This window comes from Momordica charantia (genome assembly GCF_013281855.1).
Source record: "Momordica charantia cultivar OHB3-1 chromosome 4 unlocalized genomic scaffold, Mcharantia_2.0 BLBB01000004.1, whole genome shotgun sequence".
NCBI classification, from domain to species: Eukaryota; Viridiplantae; Streptophyta; class Magnoliopsida; order Cucurbitales; family Cucurbitaceae; genus Momordica; species Momordica charantia.
Genome location: NW_028275162.1, coordinates 13,233,670 through 13,255,786, shown reverse-complemented (window position 1 = coordinate 13,255,786; position 22,117 = coordinate 13,233,670). Strand labels below are relative to the sequence as shown.

Below are 22,117 nucleotides of genomic sequence, written 5' to 3'. Positions count from 1 at the left end.
TTTATGTCTAAAAAGGGTTGCTAAGAAGTAGTGTTTTTACTTTCCATTCATTGCTCAACATGTTTTCCCAAAAAGTTAGGATTTAGAGAAGGCCACTGTAAGTCTTAACAAGTCAATACTGAAAAGGTTGCTTATTTGCATTGTTGAGTGATTAAACCGAGGAGAGGAGCGCCTTAGACATAAGGGTTCCGCTTAAGTAGCCTAGACATAGGACCTTAACCCGAGGTTGCGACTATTTCCATCCTAAAACTAAGATATATCTCATAATAGACATATTAGGGAATGTCTTAGGACTTTGAACTTGCTTAGACATAAGTAAAGTGAAAAGCGTAGTCGTTAGTTTCTAAAGTAAAATGCATATTATCCTTAGCGTGTCCTTGATTCTTTGTTGGCTAACTTGAAGTAAATCGGGCTAGGTTTTATTATTATAAGTCCAAATCCCAAATCCAAAACCATTATTTGTGACCACTTCCCATTTACAAGAATCACTCATTTCAACATTCACTATTCTTTAAAACTTCAGAGTTTGGAAATTGTTCAGAAGTCCTTGAGGATCGATACTTGGATACTCCATCCATTTTATATTACTCTGACAGGTGTGCGCTTGCATCTATATAATTGTTACCACGCTTAGCGCGTGCGTTCAGCATAAACACCCAGTCAGATCCGCTGCCTCCTCACCCCTAGGGTTCGGATCCTCGTAGTTGTGAGCTCTCGTGTTCCGTCGAAAAGCCATTGTCTAAAGGAACAGAGAACAGAAAACCAAGGTCAATAACACACTAACCGGGGCGCAACACAAGTGCAAAATTCAAGCAAGGTCTACATAATGAATCAAAGGAACACACCGACCTATCTAGTATCAGTCAATAATAATATCTCAATCATAAGCATGTAAGACATTCATGATCGAACATCCAGAACTCGGAAACGTACCTGGTGATGACAAGGACCGTACACTAACGACCTAGATTCTAGGACAGTCTATAGGAGCAACTCCGCTCTGATACCATCTGTAACGCCCCAGGCCCAGGATTCGGAATCCGGTTCCGGCACCTCTCTGCCCCAGCATTCCCCTGCGACCTGGCTGCGCCACCGTCATGTTCTAAGTCACTTAGAAGAGCATGCTTCCTAGTAAAGCAAGGAGGAGGTCACCCAACCTAAGATTGCTCAAAGCCAAGCACGCTTAACTTTGGAGTTCTTACAATTATTTAGCCACCGAAAAGGGAGGTGCACCTTATTGGTATAGGTAGTGACTATCAATTCTTTTTAACCCTTTCTTGACCATTCTTCAATAATCTCAGGATCCCTCTCATTCGGATGTGGTATCGGTTTATTCATGTACCCCTCCTCTCGGGCGTCACATGCCCACCAGCTTCCGCCTTGGTTCGTCCCCGAACCACATCCTACTGGGAGAGGTTCCTAAAGAATTCCAAAGTTAAGCGTGCTTGGCTTGGAGCAATCTTAGGTTGGGTGACCTCCTAGTCGAGCAATCTTAGAAGCATGTGAGTGAGGACAAAGCATGCTGCAAGGACTCGTGTTGGTCTGTAGGAAACCTCACCATTTTCACCGACATATATCCAACACTACTCCAAGTATACCGATTAACACAACGAGAGTTATTTAGCACAATGACGTAACAAAATTAATATTAAACGCCATAAAACCAGCACATTAAAGACCATTTAACATACATCAACGCACGCACACGCCCCTTGTCTACTTACTCACAACGCGCCCTTAAGTTTTGCGTCGACCTCACACCTAAGCACTAAAACAGAAAAATACAGCAAGTTATGTACACTATTTAGCCTTCGAAATCAATTCTAAAAGGGTTCAAATGACTCATTACCACCAAAACCGACTTCGTATAGGTGTGGGTCACTGCCAAACGTCCTAATCGCTGCTGTAACGAACAAATCCCGCTGCTGGAGTTGCTGTTCGTCGGATCGTAGCAGCAGGTCGTCGAGGTTCGCCGCGGATCTGACCCGTTCGTCGTGCGCCGCTAGTTCGCCGCTGTAACGACCCGTTCGCCGTTCGCCGCCGCGGATCTGACCCGTCGCCGTGTGGCGCCTAGAGGAATGCTGCAGCGAGCGGTGCTGGTTCGTTGCAGACCACCGGGGAACGCGCCGCCGCTGCTGTAGATCGCCGAGACGTCGGGGAAGTCGCGCCGCCGCTGCTGCTGCTACAGATGCCGCCGCTGCTGCTGCTACGGGTGTGGTCGCCGGCCGCCGCTGCTGCTGTTTCGAGGAGGCGCCGCTGCTTCCGTCGCCGCCGTGAGGTGTGGTCGCCGGTGAACAAGAAGAAGAAGAGGGGTGGGTGACAGCTAAGGCAACAAGGGAGGAGAGAAGAAGAAGATGAAGTTTGTTTTCTTTTTTTTTTTTTCTCTTTTCCTTTGTTTTAAAACCAACTTAACGCAATAAAGGCCCAACAAGTCCAAGCCCAAGAGAAAAGAAATCCATTTCATCTTAAAACAAGACCCACTACACGAAGTCCGGTAAATATAAATTTAATTGGAGTTTAGAGCCTGATAAATATGTATAAATTTAATTAACAATTAATTTAGAATTAAATGAAAAATCTCCTGATTCGAGACTAACTAACCTGAGGGACTCGGGGCGTTACATTATGTTCCAAGATCGAGATGCTTGTTTCAGTCCATATATGGATCGTTTAAGCTTGCAAACCTTTTGCTCTTGACTTTGGCTATGAACCCTTCAAGTTGAGGCATATAAATACTTTCTTCAAGATCGTCATTCAGAAAAGCAGTCTTGACGTCCATTTGCCATATCTCATAGTCATAATATGTGTCAATGAACAAAAGTATTCTAATGGACTTGAGCATAGCTACAAGGGAGAAGGTTTCTTCATAGTCCACCCCTTCCCTTTGTGTGTAGCCTTTTGCCACAAGTCTCGCCTTATAGGTCTGTACCTTTTCTTCGACGTCTCGTTTTTGCTTATAGATCCATTTGCACCCTATGGGTTTTACCCCGTCAGGTTGATGTACAAGTTCCCAAACGGAATTGAAGTACATTGACTCCATTTCCAGGTCCATTGCTTTGACTCATTTGTCCTTGTCAGTATCTTCCATTGCCTTTTTGTAGGTCAATGGATCATCGATGCCATCACCAGGTATGACAACTTGAGTTTCAGTTAAACCCACGTAGCGGTTAGATTGTGACACAATCCTCCCACTATATCGAGGCACTCTCAATACTTGAGGTGGATATGACTGATGATTACGCTTGTTTACATGCGTAAAAAGAAGGTTTTAGATGCTGTTTTTCCAATGTTTCAACTTTGTTTCAGATTTTTCTCGATCGTTTGAGTTCCAATTCATGCAAAATTCATATATTATGGTTTGTGGTTGGCTTATATTGTATTTATGACATTTTAGGACCATTTGGGAGTGCAAATTAATCAAAAGAAGCAAAAAGACGGAAAAACCATCATGGGAGGCGCCAGGCGCCTGGGAAGCCTGCAGAAAAATTGGTTTTCTTCCAACTTTGCCCTTAATGAAACGCGTCTTCCAATGCGTTTTGGTGGTTCCAACCGATGCATACGTGTAGAAGAAGTGTTCCACTATCAGTTTGAGCACGATTTGGTCAGTCAAAAGAGTTGGAAATGGGTGATTCACCATCGTTTTAGGACCTACCTAACCAATTATGCACAGCTATAAATTCCAGCAACTTCTCCACCAAAATCATCAAGCCTTGCTTCCTTCTCTTGATCATTTTTAGTGTTTCTTTGTTGCTTTCTAAGTACTTTTGAGTTGCTTTCATTAGTTGCTTTTGGTTTTTAAATCCCGAGTACTTTACATTCCTTTATTGAGCTTTGTTTTGTTTCCATTTGTACTTAGTTATTTTTCTACTTATTCAAATATATAAAAATCTAGCACTTTGCTTATCTTCTCTTTGCCTTTACTTTATTTTTAGTTAAGAGAGTTGTGTTTTTGGAGGAAAGAGCACGTGACACTCCCCCTTACTTGAAAGAGAAGAGCGAAGCTCTCAACCCCGATAAAAACTCTCCGTTAGTTAACTTTTGTTTTTCACACATGCATTCCACATTCAACCATTTTACTTGCTGTATTTTCTTCAATATGTCTTTCTAAATTCCCGTCTCTAGCCCGGTTATGGATAGTTAGCCTTTTATTTCTAATAAGGGTTGCTAAGAAGTAGTGTTTTTGCTTTTCATTCATTGCTCAACATGTTTTCCCAAAAAGTTAGGATTTAGAGAAGGCTACTGTAAGTCTTAACAAGTCAATACTGAAAAGGTTGCTTATTTGCATTGTTGAGTGGTTAAACCGAGGAGAGGAGCGCCTTAGACATAAGGGTTCCGCTTAAGTAGCCTAGACATAGGACCTTAACCCGAGGTTGCGACTATTTCATCCTAAAACTAAGATATCTCTCGTAATAGACATATTAGGGAATGTCTTAGGACTTTGAACTTGCTTAGACATAAGTCAAGTGAAAAGCGTAGTCGTTGGTTCCTAAAGTGAAATGCATATCGTCCTTAGCATATCCTCGATTCTTTGTTGGCTAACTTGAAGTAATTCGGGCTAGGTTTTATCATTCTAAGTCCAAATCCCAAATCCAAAACCATTATTTGTGACCACTTCCCATTTTACAAGAATCACTCATTCCAACATTCACTATTCTTTAAAACTTTAGAGTTTGGAAATTGTTTAGAAGTCCTTGAGGATCGATACTTGGATACTCCATCCATTTTATATTACTCTGACAGGTGTGCGCTTGCATCTATATAATTGTTACCACGCTTAGCGCGTGCGTTCAGCATAAACGCCCAGTCAACTGACGTGATGCACTGGCTTCATCAACAACTCTTGTTGTAGTGCCAGTTTGATCAACAACTCTTGTTGACGTGTTTGTAGCCTCTTCGGAAATCACGTTTATTACTACCTTACTCCGTGGTTTATGATCTCGAACGTGGTCTTCTTTCAAGAAAGTTGCATTTGTCGATACAAACACTCTGTTTTCTTGAGGATCGAAGAATAGACCACCGCTCGTCTCTTTAGGGTAACCTACGCATAGGCATACTTTGAACAAGACTCCAGTTTCTTTAAGTTAGTCATAAGCACGTGTGTCGGGCATCCCCAAATGCGGAAATGACGTAAACTAGCTTTATGACCCTTCCATATCTCAAATGGTGTTTCAGAGACACTCTTTGATGGAACTATGTTCAAAATATAAAACGCAGTCTCCACTGCGTAACCCGGAAACGAGTTAGGCAACTGAGCATAGCTCATCATTGATCGTACCACGTCCAACAGGGTTCTGCTTCTCCTTTTTGATACACCCTTTTGTTGAGGTGTACCAGGGGCTGAAAGTTGGGACGTGATTCCATGTTCTATCATATAGTCATGGAATCTGAAGTCCATATACTCTCCACCCCGATCTGATCAAAGTGTTTTAATGGTTTTACCTAATTGATTTTCAACTTCAGTCTTGTACTCCTTGAACTTTTCAGGGGCTTCAGACTTATGTTGGATTAGGTATAAATAACCCTATCATGAATAATCATCTATAAAAGAGATGAAGTATTCATACCCTCCTCGAGTTTTAACATTCATCGGACCACAAAGGTTTGAATGTATAAGTTCTAAGGGCTCTTTGACTCTATAACCTTTTCCACTAAAAGGTCTTTTAGTCATCTTGCCTTCAAGACAAGACTCACATGGTGGTAAAGAATCGTCTTTTAACTCACTTAGAATGTCATTCTTAACCAACCTCCCAATCCTATTGAGATTAATGTGACCTAATCTTAAGTGCCAAATAAAGATATTTTCTTTGTGAGAAACTTTTTGCCTTTTATTTTGAGTTCTAGCATTTTTAAACAACTCGGTATTTAAAACTGCTTTAGTTATGGTTGGTCTTAGCACATACAAGTTGTTTTCAAGCAAAGTAGAACAAATATTAACACCATTTCTTGAAATGAACGCTTCATTCAAATTAAATGAAATAAAATACAAATATTCTAACAAACATTAAACTGAAATTAAGTTCCTTTTAATTTTAGGAACTACGTACACATTATCTAATAATATATACATATTCTTGTTTGTAAACAACTTGAGCTCCCCTACCGCCACAGCTGAGACGATCTCTCCCATTCCGACCTTGAGAGTCATCTCTCCGGCGTCAAGCTGCGTCCAGGAACTAATTCCCTGAAATGAAGAACAAATGTGATTAGTGGCTCCTGAATCCAATATCCAGGCGGAGTCGTCGTTCTCCACTAAACATGTTTCCAAAACAAGTAAATCATATTTACCTTCGTTGGCTTTTTTTTCTCAGCCAAGTATTTTGGGTAGTTGCGCTTCCAATGCCCGTCCATATTGTAGTGGAAACATTTTTCTTTCTCTGCAACCTTGGCCTTGCCTTTCTTGGCAGCGGCAGCAGTGGAGTCAGGTTTAGACCCTTTACCAGCAGCCTTCTTCTTCTTGAAAGTCTTACTTCTAGAAGAAGAGGGTGCAGACTTGGTTCCAGAGGACGAACCTCGGTTGAACCTCTTTGAGGTGGCAACATTTGCCTCCCCCTCTTATCCCTTACTTTTCATAAAAAACTGGTAGGTCTGCAGCTTGTTTTAGAGCGTGGTAAGAGTGTACTCCAGCTTATTCATAACCGTATTGCTGCGAAATGGCAGGAAACTCTTCGGAAGAGATTTCATAATGAGCTGACCTAACTCTGCTCGTCTATGGCAACACCGTTCGACTCTGCCACGTTGAAGTGGACCATCAGGTTGAGAACGTGTTCTCGCACTGAGGAGCCCTCCTTCATGCGGGAGTTGTAAATGAACTTAAGGGCTTCATGTCGAGTCTGTGAGGACGGTTGTCCAAACATACTCTGCAGCGAGTCCATGATCTCCTTAGCAGTGATCGTGTCCTCGTGCTTCTTAGCAAGCAAATCAGATATGTTCGCCAAGATGTAGACCTTGGCCTTGTCATTGGCCTTGATCCATCTGTCATAGACGTTGCGCACCGCCACAGTGGCATTAGGCGCAGGAGCTTGAGGACAATCCTCTTGCAAGACGAACCTAAGATCATCTATCACGAGAATAGTGTTTAGATTCGATTTCCATTGTTTGTAATTCTCGCCGTTAAGTTTTTGCGCTGCTAGGAGTGCAATAATGGAAGTAAACATGCTGAAAGTAAAAACAAACCTATATCAGTTTCATGCATTAGCCTTTAAACCCAATCAAATTTTAACAAAAGTAATTAAGCACCCTAACAAAATTTTTTTGCAACGATGCTTCAGTGATTTAGAACAATAGCCACCGTAGGGCAGACAGGTACTCCTTCACTGAATTGAGACGTTATCAAATAAATTTTACACCAGAATAACTCTTATTTTAATAAACTTTATCATAGTTTATTTGGTCAGGAAATTGCTAACTAACTTAAAAACTCCCTGTAACTGTGACCCATCATTTCCGGACTTCAGAGGTCCACCCCAATAATCCTGTCGTAGGGAAGGAAAATATTGGAGCAAAACCTAAGAGACCCCTATCCATTTCTGAAGTTTGCCTTGGTTTTGATTCCATACAATGAACCCTCCGTGCGGATGGTCGCTCCAGGACAATACGCAGGTCATGTATGAAACCTCACGGTGCAAACCAATGGCAGAGACCGTAAGATGTGTTGTCACACGTCCTTCTCCCACTTACTATGAATACTATCTCCATTCGCCTCGATATTAAACCATGCAAACACCTTCCGTAGAGAGGCCGCGTCCAGGACGACACGAGGCCGAGCATGGAACTCATAATGTGAATATAAAGGAGAACGTGTGAGAGAGAGAAAAGTATGTTATATATACTTTGTATATCAAATATATACGCTGTATATTACACATTCGCTTTTGCTCCCATTTAGTATTCTAAGACTAGGGTATATTACTTAGATAAATTCCGGCTAAGTGAAATTAACTAAGTGAATTTTTAGTCGGCCCAATATAACTATTATATTGGTAGTTGTACATTAATGTTTTAGTTCATTAAACATTTTAATTAACCAACAAAATTATTGCATGTATAAAATATTGACTAATTCAACCCTCAGGTCGGTTCCCAGGTAAAGGCGTTCCCTTACGGTTAGCTTAAATACTTCAACCTAGACAGAACCTTCTTTAAACAGGGTTTCCTTATAGGCAATATTTTATATTTAGTCTTTTATCATTTCATTTTAAACCTAGTTAAAACAAAATAAAATACTACCCCTAATCATATTAGAAGATATAACTTAAGGTCTAATTAATTTTAAACCCCTTTAAAATTAATTAACTTAGACCCTATGTTTGCATACAATTCTTTATTATAGATTTTAATTTTATCTACCACATTTTATAACTCTTATAAAAGTGAAGAAATTAAAACTATAATCATGCATTGTAAGCATACATTAATATAACAATTATATTAACCAAAGTAATAGTATGCTCAATGAAACTTTATTTTCATCTAATTAATACAACACTTATATGAATTATGAAAATAAAACATGCATTCATACATTATAACATTTATAACTATATGATGCATGATCATTGACTGGTGGTTATGCTGAACGCACGCACTAAGCGTGGTAACAATTATATAGATGCAAGCGCACACCTGTCAGAGTAATATAAAATGGATGGAGTATCCAAGTATCGATCCTCAAGAACTTCTAAATAATTTCCAAACTCTAAAGTTTTAAAGAATAGTGAATGTTGAAACGAGTGATTCTTGTAAAATGGGAAGTGGTCACAAATAATGGTTTTGGATTTCGGATTTGGACTTATAATGATAAAACCTAGCCCGAATTACTTCAAGTTAGCCAACAAAGAATCAAGGACATGCTAAGGACAATATGCATTTTACTTTAGAAACCAACGACTACGCTTCTCACTTGACTTATGTCTAAGCAAGTTCAAAGTCCTAAGACATTCCCTAATATGTCTATTATGAGAGATATCTTAGTTTTAGGATGGAAATAGTCGCAACCTCGGGTTAAGGTCCTATGTCTAGGCTACTTAAGCGGAACCCTTATGTCTAAGGCGCTCCTCTCCTCGGTTTAACCACTCAACAATGCAAATAAGCAACCTTTTCCGTATTGACTTGTTAAGACTTACAGTGGCCTTCTCTAAATCCTAACTTTTTGGGAAAACATGTTGAGCAATGAATGGAAAGCAAAAACACTACTTCTTAGCAACCCTTATTAGAAATAAAAGGCTAACTATCCATAACCGGGCTAGAGACGGGAATTTAGAAAGACATATTGAAGAAAATATAGCAAGTAAAATGGTTGAAATTGGAATGCATGTGTGAAAACCAAAAGTTAACTAACGGAGAGTTTTTATCGGGATTGAGAGCTTCGCCCTTCTCTTTCAAGCAAGGGGGAGTGTCACGTCCTCTTTCCTCCAAAAACACAACCCTCTTAACTAAAAATAAAGTAAAGGCAAAGGGAAGATAAGCAAAGTGCTGGATTTTTATATATTTGAATGAGTAGAAAATAACTAAGTACAAATGGAAACAAAACAAAGCTCTATAAAGGAATGTAAAGTGCTCGGGATTTAAAAACCAAAAGCAACTAATGAAAGCAACTCAAAAGTACTTACAAAGCAACAAAGAAACACTAAAAATGATCAAGAGGAGGAAGCAAGGCTTGATGAATTTGGTGGAGAAGTTGCTGGAATTTATAGCTGTGCAGAATTGGTTAGGTAGGTCCTAAAACGATGGTGAATCACCCATTTCCAACATCTTTGACTGACTAAATCGTGCTCAAACTGATAGTGGAACACTTCTTCTACACGTATGCATCGGTTGGAACCACCAAAACGCATGGGAAGACGCATTTCATTAAGGGCAAAGTTGGAAGAAAAAATGTTTTCTGCAGCCTTCCCAGGCGCCTGGCGCCTCCTATGTAGGTATTTCCGACTTTTTGCTTCTTTTGATTAATTTCCACTCCAAAATGGTCCTAAAATGTCATAAATACAATATAAGCCAACCACAAACCATCATATATGAATTTTGCATGAATTGGAACTCAAATGACCGAGAAAAGTCCGAAACAAAGCTAAAACATAGTAAAAACAGCATCTAAAAGCTTCTTTTTACGCATGTAAACAAGCGTAATCACACCCCCAAACTTAACTTTTTGCTTGTCCTCAAGCAAAACTTAGCAACTTTAATCAGCTTTCTAACACATGGACAAGGAAAAGCAAAAGCAACCGAGATGTTCAATCATAAATTGTCTCAAGGAAAAGATGTCAAAGCCTACCATTCTATTGCCTTTGTAAGCTTAGTCACTATAAACCAAGTTTGAAATGATAAAAACTTTCGCTTTCAAAATCCTTTTTCCTTTCAAAAACAGAAAACGTTTTCAAATACCCCTAAGGAATCTGCACACTCCCTTCTTACGTTAGGACTTTTACATCTGAATGACCGGCTACTAGCCCCTGAGGTTTCCACACACTAACATCGATTTCAACCACAGCTACTCGTAGAAAAACTTTGAAACTAACAGCTAGGTCATAAGACGACGACAATGAGAAACACGAAGTCACTTATCACCATCCTTACTGCTATTTTCAAAGTCAACACCCAACCTAAAACTAAATGGGTGTCTACAGTAGGACTTGGAAATCATAAATACATTTTCTTTAACTCTCATTGTTTTTACCACTCTTTTCTTTCTAACACAAGTCTTTTCCTCACTCTTATTTTCTCTCAACAAGACTCTTTTTACTCTTTTGCAACTTTTGTCCTTTTTTTTTTTTAAGCAAAGTGCTTTTCAACACTGTCTTTCTTTCCAACTAATTCTTTTTCAAAAGAAAATAGCATGATTTTTCAAATATAATAACACTTTATCTTTCTGAAACAATGATTGACTCAACGACTGTCCCCTCCAAACTTAAGAGAGACAGTGTCCTCACTGGGAAAAGACTTTTGCATCTGATGAAAAAGGCTTAACAGAAAAAAGGACAAGGACTTCCTATATAGGGGCAATGAAAAAGTTTAAAGTCTGTAAAGATCAAAAAGACATAAAAGAGAATGAGTTTATCACATAAACGAAGGAAATAGATAGTTCCATCATCACAGAGCGGGGATTCCAATCTAGACAGGTGATTAGCAACTTGGTTTTCAGTACCCTTCCTGTCCCTAACTTCAATATCAAACTCTTGAAGTAACAAAATCCACCGTATCAAACGTTGTTTCGCATCTTTTTTAGCAAATAAATATTTTAAAGCAGAATGGTCAGTAAAAACAATGACTTTTGTGCCTATTAAGTAAGACCTAAACTTATCAAAGGCGAACACAACTTCTAACAGTTTCTTTTCAGTAGTAGTGTAATTGAGTTGTGCACCGGTCAGAGTCTTACTAGCATAATACACAGGATGCAAGATCTTGTTTTTACGTTGTCCTAACATAGCTCCTATTGCATAATCACTGGCATCACACATGAGCTCGAAAGGTAAATCCCAATTAGGTTCGACAATTATAGGGGCTGAACTTAAAGCAACTTTCAACATTTCAAATGATTTTAAACAGTCATCATCAAAAACAAATGGTCTATCATGTTCTAACAATTGACACAAGGGTTTAGAAATTTTAGCAAAGTCTTTTATAAAGCGGCGGTAAAATCCCCCATGCCCTAAAAAACTTCTAATGCCTTAAACATTCGTGGGAGGAGGTAGCTTTGAAATGATGTCTATCTTAGCGTGGTCTACCTCTATTCCTTGCTTGGAAATTTTGTGACCCAAAACAATACCCTCTTGTACCATGAAATGACACTTCTCCCAATTTAGGACTAGGTTTGTTTGTTCACATCTCTCCAATACTCTCTCCAAATTAACTAAACATGCGTCAAAAGAATTTCCAAAAACAGAAAAGTCATCCATAAAAACTTCTAGAATATTTTCTACCATGTCAGAGAAGATGGCCATCATACACCTCTGAAAAGTCGCGGGTGCATTGCATAGTCCAAAGGGCATTCGCCTGAAAGCGAACGTACCATACGGACACGTGAATGTTGTCTTCTCCTGGTCTTCTGGAGCAATAGTAATTTGATTATAACCCGAATATCCATCTAAAAAACAATAGAAATCCTTACTTGCCAGACGGTCGAGCATCTGGTCAATAAACGGTAGAGGAAAATGGTCCTTCTTCGTTACCTTGTTGAGTTTGCGATAGTCAATGCAAACTCTCCACCCACTCACAGTTCGAGTTGAGATGAGCTCATTCTCCTCGTTTGCCACCACGGTTATACCCCCTTTCTTTGGTACACACTGTACTGGACTTACCCAGCTGTTGTCGGATATTGGGTATATAACACCGGCGTCAAGCCATTTAAGAAGTTCTTTCCTTACAACCTCTTTCATCTTCGGGTTCAACCGCCTTTGATTCTCAATAGAGTTCTTAGCATCTTCTTCCAATAGAATTTTGTGCATGCAAAAGGCTGGGCTTATCCCTCGGATATTTGCTATCGTCCATCCAATGGCCTTTTTGTGCTTCTCCAAAATCTGCAATAAAGAATATTCATTAGTAGGTGATAAATTGGAAGCTATAATAACTGGTAAAGTGTCGTTATCCCCTAGATACACATATTTCAAATGCGACGACAATGGCTTCTGCTCCAAAGTGGGTGGTTCCACTATGGACGGAAGTAACGACTTGCATTCTTCTTTTTGTATTTTTTCAACAGGATTAATCACATCTTCCGGTCCTTCTGCTATCTTATCAAGCTCTTCTTCAATCTCTGTAACTAACAAGTCATAAAACTCATCAAACATAACAGGATTCAAGTTAGTTATAGCAGAGCACTCTTCAAAGTCTCCTGGTAATTTCATGGCGTCTAGAACGTTAAATTTAACTTCTTCATTATTTACCCTCATTGTAATTTCTCCCTTCCTTACATTAAAAACTGTATCCCCAGTGGCTAGAAATGGTCTTCCCAAAATAATGGGAACGTCTAAGTCTGCCTCGCAATCTAGAATGATAAAGTCCGCATGAAAAATGAATTTGTCCACCTGAACTAAAACATCTTCTATCGTTCCCTCAGGTCTTATGATAGATCTATCTGCTAGTTGGAGGGTAACCGTAGTAGGTCTAGCTTCTCCTATGCCTAAATATTTGAAAACTGATAATGGCATAAGATTAATGCTAGCGCCTAGATCACATAATGCCCTGCCTAAGTTTTTTCCTCCTATGGAACATGGAATGGTAAAACTGCCAGGATCGTTACACTTCATGGGTAGCGGGCTGCCTACAGGTTCACTACTACATTTTGTCATGGCTACCAATTCATGCTCTCCTATTTTTTTCTTCCTAGAAACTATATCTTTCAAAAACTTAGCATAACTTGGCATCTGTTCTAAAGCATCTACTAATGGTATATTTATATGCAATTGTTTTAAAATATCTAAAAATTTTCTAAACTGGGAATCATTATTTTTCTTAACTAATCTTTGTGGAAACGGGGGAGTAGGGGTAAAAGAAGGTCTTACCTGTGGAGAAACACTCGGGGTGTCCTCATTACCTTTTCTAATATTTTCTTTTCCTGGTGTTGTTGAATTTTCTGGTATCTTTACAGTTGGTTCAGTGGACGGAATCTGTACATCTGTTGTTGGCATTGTTGGTCCATCATATGCCAGTCCACTCCTAAGGGTGATAGCTTTGCACTGTTCTTTCCCTTCTCGTTTTGGTAATTCAGTATGGCCTGGAAAATAACCTTGTGGTCTATTCTTTAATTCATTGGCGAGCTATCCCAATTGGGTCTCGAAATTCCTCATTGATGCCGCTTGGGATTGTATCACTGCGTCGGTTCGGGCCATGTACTCCTTCATCATATTATCAAGATTTGAGTTGTTATTTTGAACTGGTGGAGTCTGTGTTCTCTGATTGTACTGCTGTTGCGGCGGCGGGATGTATTGCTGTGTAGGTGGAACATAGGGCTGCTTGTTCTGCTGGCTCTGCCCTTGATTAAAACCGCTCGAACCTCCTTGACCTCCCCATGAGAAATTAGGGTGGTGCCTCCAACCTGGGTTGTTGGTGTTCGAATATGGGTTAAAGTTCCTATTGTTCCCATGTCCTACATAAAAAACGGAAGCAGGGTTATGTGGACAATTATCATAAATATGGTTTTCACTGCAAAATGAACAAATGAGATCGTTGACTTGGCAAACAGGGGCAGGAGTGCAATAATCCGACTGCACAGGTTGTATCGGTGTGGCTAATGGATTTTTTATTCCCAATGCCATCTCTTTCCGCCTCTGGTTCATTGTAACCATCTCTTTTTGCATCGAGGTCGCAATGTCCAGAGCCAAAACTCCAGCTAGATCTTGCTTCTTTGGTGCTACCCTAGATCTTTGCGAACACCATAGTTCGTTGTGTGAAGCTAAGTCATTTAGGATGTCGACTATCTCGTTGAATGTCTTCTTTGTAAAGGCTCCATTGGCAGCATTGTTTAGCATAATCTTAATAGGATGATCTAAACCAATGATGTTCATTGTAACCATCTCGTTTTGCATCGAGGTCGCAATTTGAATGAATGATTTCAGATGATCATGTGGATCCTCATGTTCCTGCCCTCCAAAATGTCCAATTGTCTGCAACATTTGGAACATCATTGGTTTAAGCTCAAAGTTTGTGTGGGCTGGAATAGGGTTGACTATCCCTGAATCAAAGTTCTGAAAAGCTGTGGCGGCATATTCTCGCATTGCCACGTCTTTGTTGTCTGCCATCTGGATATGGTTGAATTCATCATTTCTTGCGTGATCCCTCATATTACCGTTAACAGCAGGTGGATCAACCGGATCACGAGGTGGAATATCTGCCATTGATGTGCTCGTACTCAGTACCTCACTTTCAGAACTGATTTCACCTTCTCTCTCTTTTTGCTTTTCTAGTTGTTTTCGAAGTCTTTGCTCCTTTCGAGTTTTTCGAAGGGTCCGCTCAATCTCAGGGTCAAGGGGTAGAAGAAAAGATCTTGTGCTCATGCACTTTAACTTACCCTTGTGAGATAAACGACCAAAAATATAGAACAAAAACGGTGGATGGAAATTACACCCAACAACAATTCACAAAAATAAAAACTAAAAGAATTTTAAAATAATTTTAAAACTAAAGTCCCCGGCAACGGCGCCAAAAACTTGACTGGTGGTTATGTTGAATGCACGCACTAAGCGTGGTAACAATTATATAGATGCAAGCACACACCTGTCAGAGTAATATAAAATGGATGGAGTATCCAAGTATCGATCCTTAAGGACTTCGAAATAATTTCCAAACTCTAAAGTTTTAAAGAATAGTGAATGTTGAAATGAGTGATTCTTGTAAAATGGGAAGTGGTCACAAATAATGGTTTTGGATTTGGGATTTGGACTTATAATGATAAAACCTAGCCCGAATTACTTCAAGTTAGCCAACAAAGAATCAAGGACATGCTAAGGACAATATGCATTTTACTTTAGAAACCAACGACTACGCTTCTCACTTGACTTATGTCTAAGCAAGTTCGAAGTCCTAAGACATTCCCAAATATGTCTATTATGAGAGATATCTTAGTTTTAGGATGGAAATAGTCGCAACCTCGGGTTAAGGTCCTATGTCTAGGCTACTTAAGCAGAACCCTTATGTCTAAGGCGCTCCTCTCCTCGGTTTAACCACTCAACAATGCAAATAAGCAACCTTTTCAGTATTGACTTGTTAAGACTTACAGTGGCCTTCTCTAAATCCTAACTTTTCGGGAAAACATGTTGAGCAATGAATGGAAAGCAAAAACACTACTTCTTAGCAACCCTTATTAGAAATAAAAGGCTAACTATCCATAACCGGGCTAGAGACGGGAATTTAGAAAGACATATTGAAGAAAATACAACAAGTAAAATGGTTGAAATTGGAATGCATGTGTGAAAAACAAAAGTTAACTAACGGAGAGTTTTTATCGGGATTGAGAGCTTCGCCCTTCTCTTTCAAGCAAGGGGGAGTGTCACGTGCTCTTTCCTCCAAAAACACAACTCTCTTAACTAAAAATAAAGTAAAGGCAAAGGGAAGATAAGCAAAGTGCTGGATTTTTATATATTTGAATAAGTAGAAAATAACTAAGTACAAATGGAAACAAAACAAAGCTCAATAAAGGAATGTAAAGTGCTCGGGATTTAAAAACCAAAAGCAACTAATGAAAGCAACTCAAAAGTACTTAGAAAGCAACAAAGAAACACTAAAAATGATCTAGAGAAGGAAGCAAGGCTTGATGAATTTGGTGGAGAAGTTGCTGGAATTTATAGCTATGCAGAATTGGTTAGGTAGGTCCTAAAACGATGGTGAATCACCCATTTCCAACATCTTTGACTGACTAAATCGTGCTCAAACTGATAGTGGAACACTTCTTCTACACGTATGCATCGATTGGAACCACCAAAACGCATGGGAAGACGCGTTTCATTAAGGGCAAAGTTGGAAGAAAAACTGTTTTCTGCAGCCTTCCCAGGCGCCTGGCGCCTCCTATGTAGGTATTTCCGACTTTTTGCTTCTTTTGATTAATTTCCACTCCCAAATGGTCCTAAAATGTCATAAATACAATATAAGCCAACCACAAACCATCATATATGAATTTTGCATGAATTGGAACTCAAATGACCGAGAAAAGTCCGAAACAAAGCTAAAACATAGTAAAAACAGCATCTAAAACCTTCTTTTTACGAATGTAAACAAGCGTAATCAATCATACATACATACTATATATCAAACATACATATTATGCATATAACCTATGGTGGGATTTTAAAACTATATGGCATACAATATGCAATATGCTTTTATTTAAAATATACATTCATAATGCATAAAATAATTAAATAGCAAAGTTGGACCAGTTTTTGGCACCTTAAGAGAGCAAAATAATACAAAAAAAAAAGAAATAATAAGAAAACGACTGCTAACCGCTCCCGAACCGCGAACTGGAGCCACGGAAACACGCCGAATAACACCTGGGACAACGCCTCAACACCTGGCGCTACTGCAGCAAAAAGCCGCAGTAGCAGCGCCATGGCGCTGCTGCATAGTGCCATTGCGCTGTCTATGCAATCTGCTTCGTCTTCTTCACTGTTTTCTGCAAATTTTTTCCAAATCCGACACCACAAAAACTTTCGAGCGACCCGGACTTATAGGTTCGATACAGAAACTCAATGCCCAAAACACCAGGCCTTTACATGATCAAATCAAGACTTAAATTGCATTCTACAAGCCAAAAATCGAAAATTTTCCAACCCACAAACCCATATTTCGAAAATATGAAAACACCCACCAAAAACACCGGTTTTGCTCCCAAAAAATCAGAACATCAACCTGGCTCTGATACCAATTGATGGGATGTGAATCCCGGAGCGAAAGCGGATCATCGTTCATGATTTTTTTTTTTTAGAAAACAAAAAAAAACGTGTAAAGATGTGAAATACAGGGGAAAAGTGTTTTTAGCTTTGAAGAACTCTTCTTCAAGTTAATTTCCACTCGAACACCACCATCGAATCTTCCGAGATATCCTCTTGGGTCTCGAGAACACGCTTGTGGGAACGTTTCTTTGGAACGAGTGGGAGAATTGAGAGATTGAGTGAGAGAGATGCTGGGAGTTCTATTTCTTTTTCTCGGTAGTTTTTGCAGAACTCTTTTGCAATAAACCAAAATCAAATTAATAATTAATTAATATTAATTAATAATGAATTAATTAAATGTAATATTAAATAATTAACAATTAATTATTTAACATTTAATTAAATATCTCATATTTATTTAAATCATATTCTCTTTTCTCCGACCTATAGATTTAATGTACATCTTATGTGCATTAATTTTTTAACCTATAGTTTTAATATGAATCATATTCATATTAATTTTATTCGAATCTCATTCAAATAATTTCTCTCATAATATATAGTTGCAATTTAGAATTAACTATATATTGTAATGTATCAATATACATATATTCTCTTGAGCAATTTGAATAGTTCAAATTCTTCCAAAAACTTGATCTTCGTTTTACTCATTATGAGCTAGCAAGGGGACCTAATGGACCTACAGATCAGAAGCTCCAACGATACGAGATTAATCGGTCAAACTTATTGACCGAGTTAATCAACATTCGTTAACTACGGGTCACTCCACTAAAGACCCGCAGTTGCACTCTTCTCACTGCAGAGTTTTTCGTGTCCATGGATATACGACCATTAATGACAAGTCAATCCTTCACGAGTGCTCGTAACTCAAGTTGGATCAAATTACCGTTTTACCCCTGAGTTACATCTTCCCCTGAGTTACATCTTACTCCTTAAATACTATTGCTCCTCTAATGAACAACTCGGTTATGGTCCGACCAATAACAGGAAGTCCCTCTCGGGCCAATGAGAGGGTGAGGCCTTGTGTTCAAGTCCCGAAGTCAGCATTTAAGTGAACACTCATATACTCGCCTAAAGTAGGGGAGGAGTGGATTTCATCTTGTGAAGTTATGTTTCCAGCTCCCCACTCGGTCTCGTCCCCAAAATGGTAGGAATATTGAGTCGGCAACTCGGGCCACTCTTACCCATACAGATCAAAGGACGAGCCCTCAAGGGTAGGAGTCCATAACTCACTTAGGATTGAGAATGAGTTGTTTGGTTATCCTATGAAATAGCAATCTGTTAGTCAACGGCGTTACATCTAAAGATTGCCTATTTCGCAGTCCGATCTTATACAAACTCATTGTATAGGATACCCCTATTCGTATGTCTCCACATGAACTGTAACGCCCCAAGATGTTATATACCATCCTAGGCAACGCTAAATAATTCACCTGTCTAGCCTTAACTCTAAACACGAGATAATCAACTCCCTGGAAAATAATTTAAATGAAATAAAGCTTCGACTCCTATAATTTCCACCAGAAATATGAATTTTATAAATTGTCAAAACTTCGCTCTCCGTGGGCAATTTAAAAACAAAGACATCTCATATCCGCCTCAGTGGCTAAAATTCTTAAATAAATAAAACAACCGTACACCTAAACTCCAACGACAACAGTGACGCGTTTACCAACAACATCCACAAAAAAAAGTAGTTCTAAAGAATACAAAATTTCTCCTCGGTCCACACCTAGCAATAACATAAATCCCAACGCTACTCGTACCAAACGACCCTTCCCCCTATCCTCACTAACTCGACTAGTGATCCCTCCTCGGTCAAGCCCTCTCCACGTCATCACTGCGGTCGACCCTGTTCACACCTGAAAACAAATAAGGATAAAAAGGGGGGTGAGTACATAAGGTACTCCGTAAGTAGCACTTCCTAACTAACACAAAAATTATGCTCACAGTCACGGCATATAAAATAAAACGATAGCAAGGCAGTTAAATAGACAGCGAGAGATAAAAAAACAATAACTTGACATTTACATACAACAACCATGCGTCGAAACTACCGAGACTACAACCAATGATTCACTAGCCCTTGTCCCACCGTACTAAACCTCCCTCTACACCCACCGTGATACTCCCCGTTTAACTTCTCGAGGCATGACGGCTCTTGACATTTATTCCCAAGATACCGCCCCCCCTCCTCCTTTTACAGTACTTGATGTTCGACCTTGCCATTTATTCCCAAGGCCTAGCACCACTACTTCGCAAGCACCACTCCACTTTAGTCCTTCAAGCCTAACTCCTCGAGTCGCATTGACCCTTGACATTTATCCCCAATGCCTCAATACTCCTCTACAGAAACTTAATGTTCGACCTTGCCATTTATTCTCAAGGCCTGAACTGTGCACCGGTCCTTGCCGTTTATCCCCAAGGTACCGATGACTTCCCAGCGTATTGGTCCTTGACATTTATCCCCAAGACGCCAATACTCATTTATAGAAATTTGACGTTCGGCCTTGTCATTTATTCCCAAGGCAACTACTCAAGGCTTTGAACCTCCAAGCGATTTATATGCATTTTCAGATCAGACCACCCATAGTTTAACGGACTGCCAACCTGTCCCTTCACCCTTCACCCTTCACCACTTCACTAACCCTCCCATGACCACCTACAAGTATATTTCCCACATTCCAATTCACTACACAGTTCACAAGCATGCTTTTCCTTGTAATAAACAAGTCACACCCAACAGCTCACAACTAAAACAATATAAACTAATTATCAGTTTAACAACGCGAGCACTTCATTTACAACAAATTTGCAAAACGTCATGAGCCAGTTACTTCTAACCACAACAATTCAGAATCTACTAGTCACCTACAACAATAAGAATAGTAAGCATGCTTCCTCATAAGTATTCAATAATAGAAAGACGGCAACAAAATCACTAGAAGTTCACAAATCAAACTAACAATCCCTACATGCTCAATTAAATTATTTTAGCAAAAAATCAGCATCAAAACCATTCCGTTAACGCTAAATAACGCACGCACTCGCCCCCTGGTGCTACTTACACAACTACGTCCTTAAGTTTGCGTCAAACTCACACCTACGCACAAAAACAGAAAAAATACAGCAATATAAATATACTGTTCAGCCTTCGAAAACAACTCTAAGAGGGTTCAACGGGTCTCATTACCGCAAAACGACTTCGTGTAGGTGTGGGTAAATTAGATCTAGCTTGCAAAGGGGTGGGTAGCGTAAATCGGGCTTCGAACGGATGAAGTTAATCACCGGACACCACCCAAAACACTGCTGTCCACGTTTTTACAGCAGCGAGAAACGCCCAAAATGACCTCCAACAGCTTCGATTTGATGTCCGTTACTACAAAACAATTTCGCTTAGGTGTGGGTATTCCAAATCGATTTCGTTTAGGTGTGGGTAATCCAAATCTAACTTCGAACAAGGGTGGGTCAAAGAAAATTACCGGGCTTCCCGGATCTAAGCTATTCGAGTCGTTGGAGTTTGTCGGATCGAGGGAAAACACCGTGAACAGCCACCACGCACCGCCCCGCCGCTCCTGCTGCTGCCCGAGACCACGCGCCGCCGCCTGCTGCTGCCCGAGCCCGACGCTGCTGCTGTCCCGACGCCGCACCTGCTGCTCCGATGCCGCCGCTGTTCGTCGCGTGGCCTGAACGAAGCTGCTCGCCGGAGAAGAAGAACCCGAGTGGGGGTGGCCGGCGGCTTCAACAAGAGAGGGAAAGGGAGGAAGAAGAAGAGGAAAAGAACAAGGGCTAGGGTTTTTTTTTGTTTTAAAACTTTAACTCCTTTGGGCTTGGGTTCTTTTCCTTTTGTTTAAGGCCCACTTACCCAATCCCACCTTGTTAAAACAAGCCAATAATATAATTTCGTAATTGGCCCAATGGCCCAAAACAAGTGTCACATAGCGGAATCTGTACTAAACCATAACTTGATAAATAACTACACGTTACTAACTCACCACTAATTCTGTAGCAATACACAATAGCCGAGATGCCACACTTAAATTAAATAAAGATAACTGATGAATCAAACAAAATAAAATGAAATAAATAAATAAAAAAAAATCTATTTTGTTATAAAAATTTCCCAGAACTCGAGGCAAGCTAACCTGAGTAACGCGGGGCGTTACATGAACGACCTGGATCGAGTCGTCTGTAACATTTATAAAGTGGGTCGTATCCATAGTGTTGTCAGGATAAGGTAATCAGCCTTATCCATATACTATAGACCCTTTAGGTTATTCACTGGACATTATCCACTCGTATATCAGGGGTATATCAAATATCTACTTCGTATATCAAGGGTAGATCAAATATATACCTAGTATATCAAATATATAACCAGTATATATACTGTCCCGATTACATGATAATAACCTTGGATGTTTAGTTTATTGGATGTTGGACAATGCAATGCTATGAATTCAACAATAAACTTATTGAATACAACTTTATTGAATATATATTTGTTTCTACATAAATACAAACTACGAGTTTAGGACAACACACCCAACACCCTCTTCTCTTTTAGGTGAGACTCTCCCATCTTTTTTCATTTATCTCTCCCTTATTTAATTATAATTAAATCTTTAGGGAACAAAATTTAAATGCATCACAAAGTGGATCAATAAATGAAACATGAAAGGTTGAAGAATATCAAAAGTTTTGCCTTTATTTATATAAATTAATTTTAAAATTAA

General features: G+C 39.5%; 1 long non-coding RNA gene across 1 annotated transcript; it reads right to left on the bottom strand.

The window, feature by feature from the left end:
• Window positions 1–18,934: 18,934 nt before the first annotated feature.
• LOC148211857 (uncharacterized) lies at window positions 18,935–21,155 on the bottom strand. The gene is made up of 3 exons (XR_015790515.1): window positions 20,864–21,155; window positions 20,575–20,760; window positions 18,935–19,243 (listed from the first exon to the last, which is right to left on the bottom strand). It is a non-coding gene; the product is annotated as an uncharacterized LOC148211857 (long non-coding RNA).
• Between the last annotated feature and the right edge of the window lie 962 nt (window positions 21,156–22,117).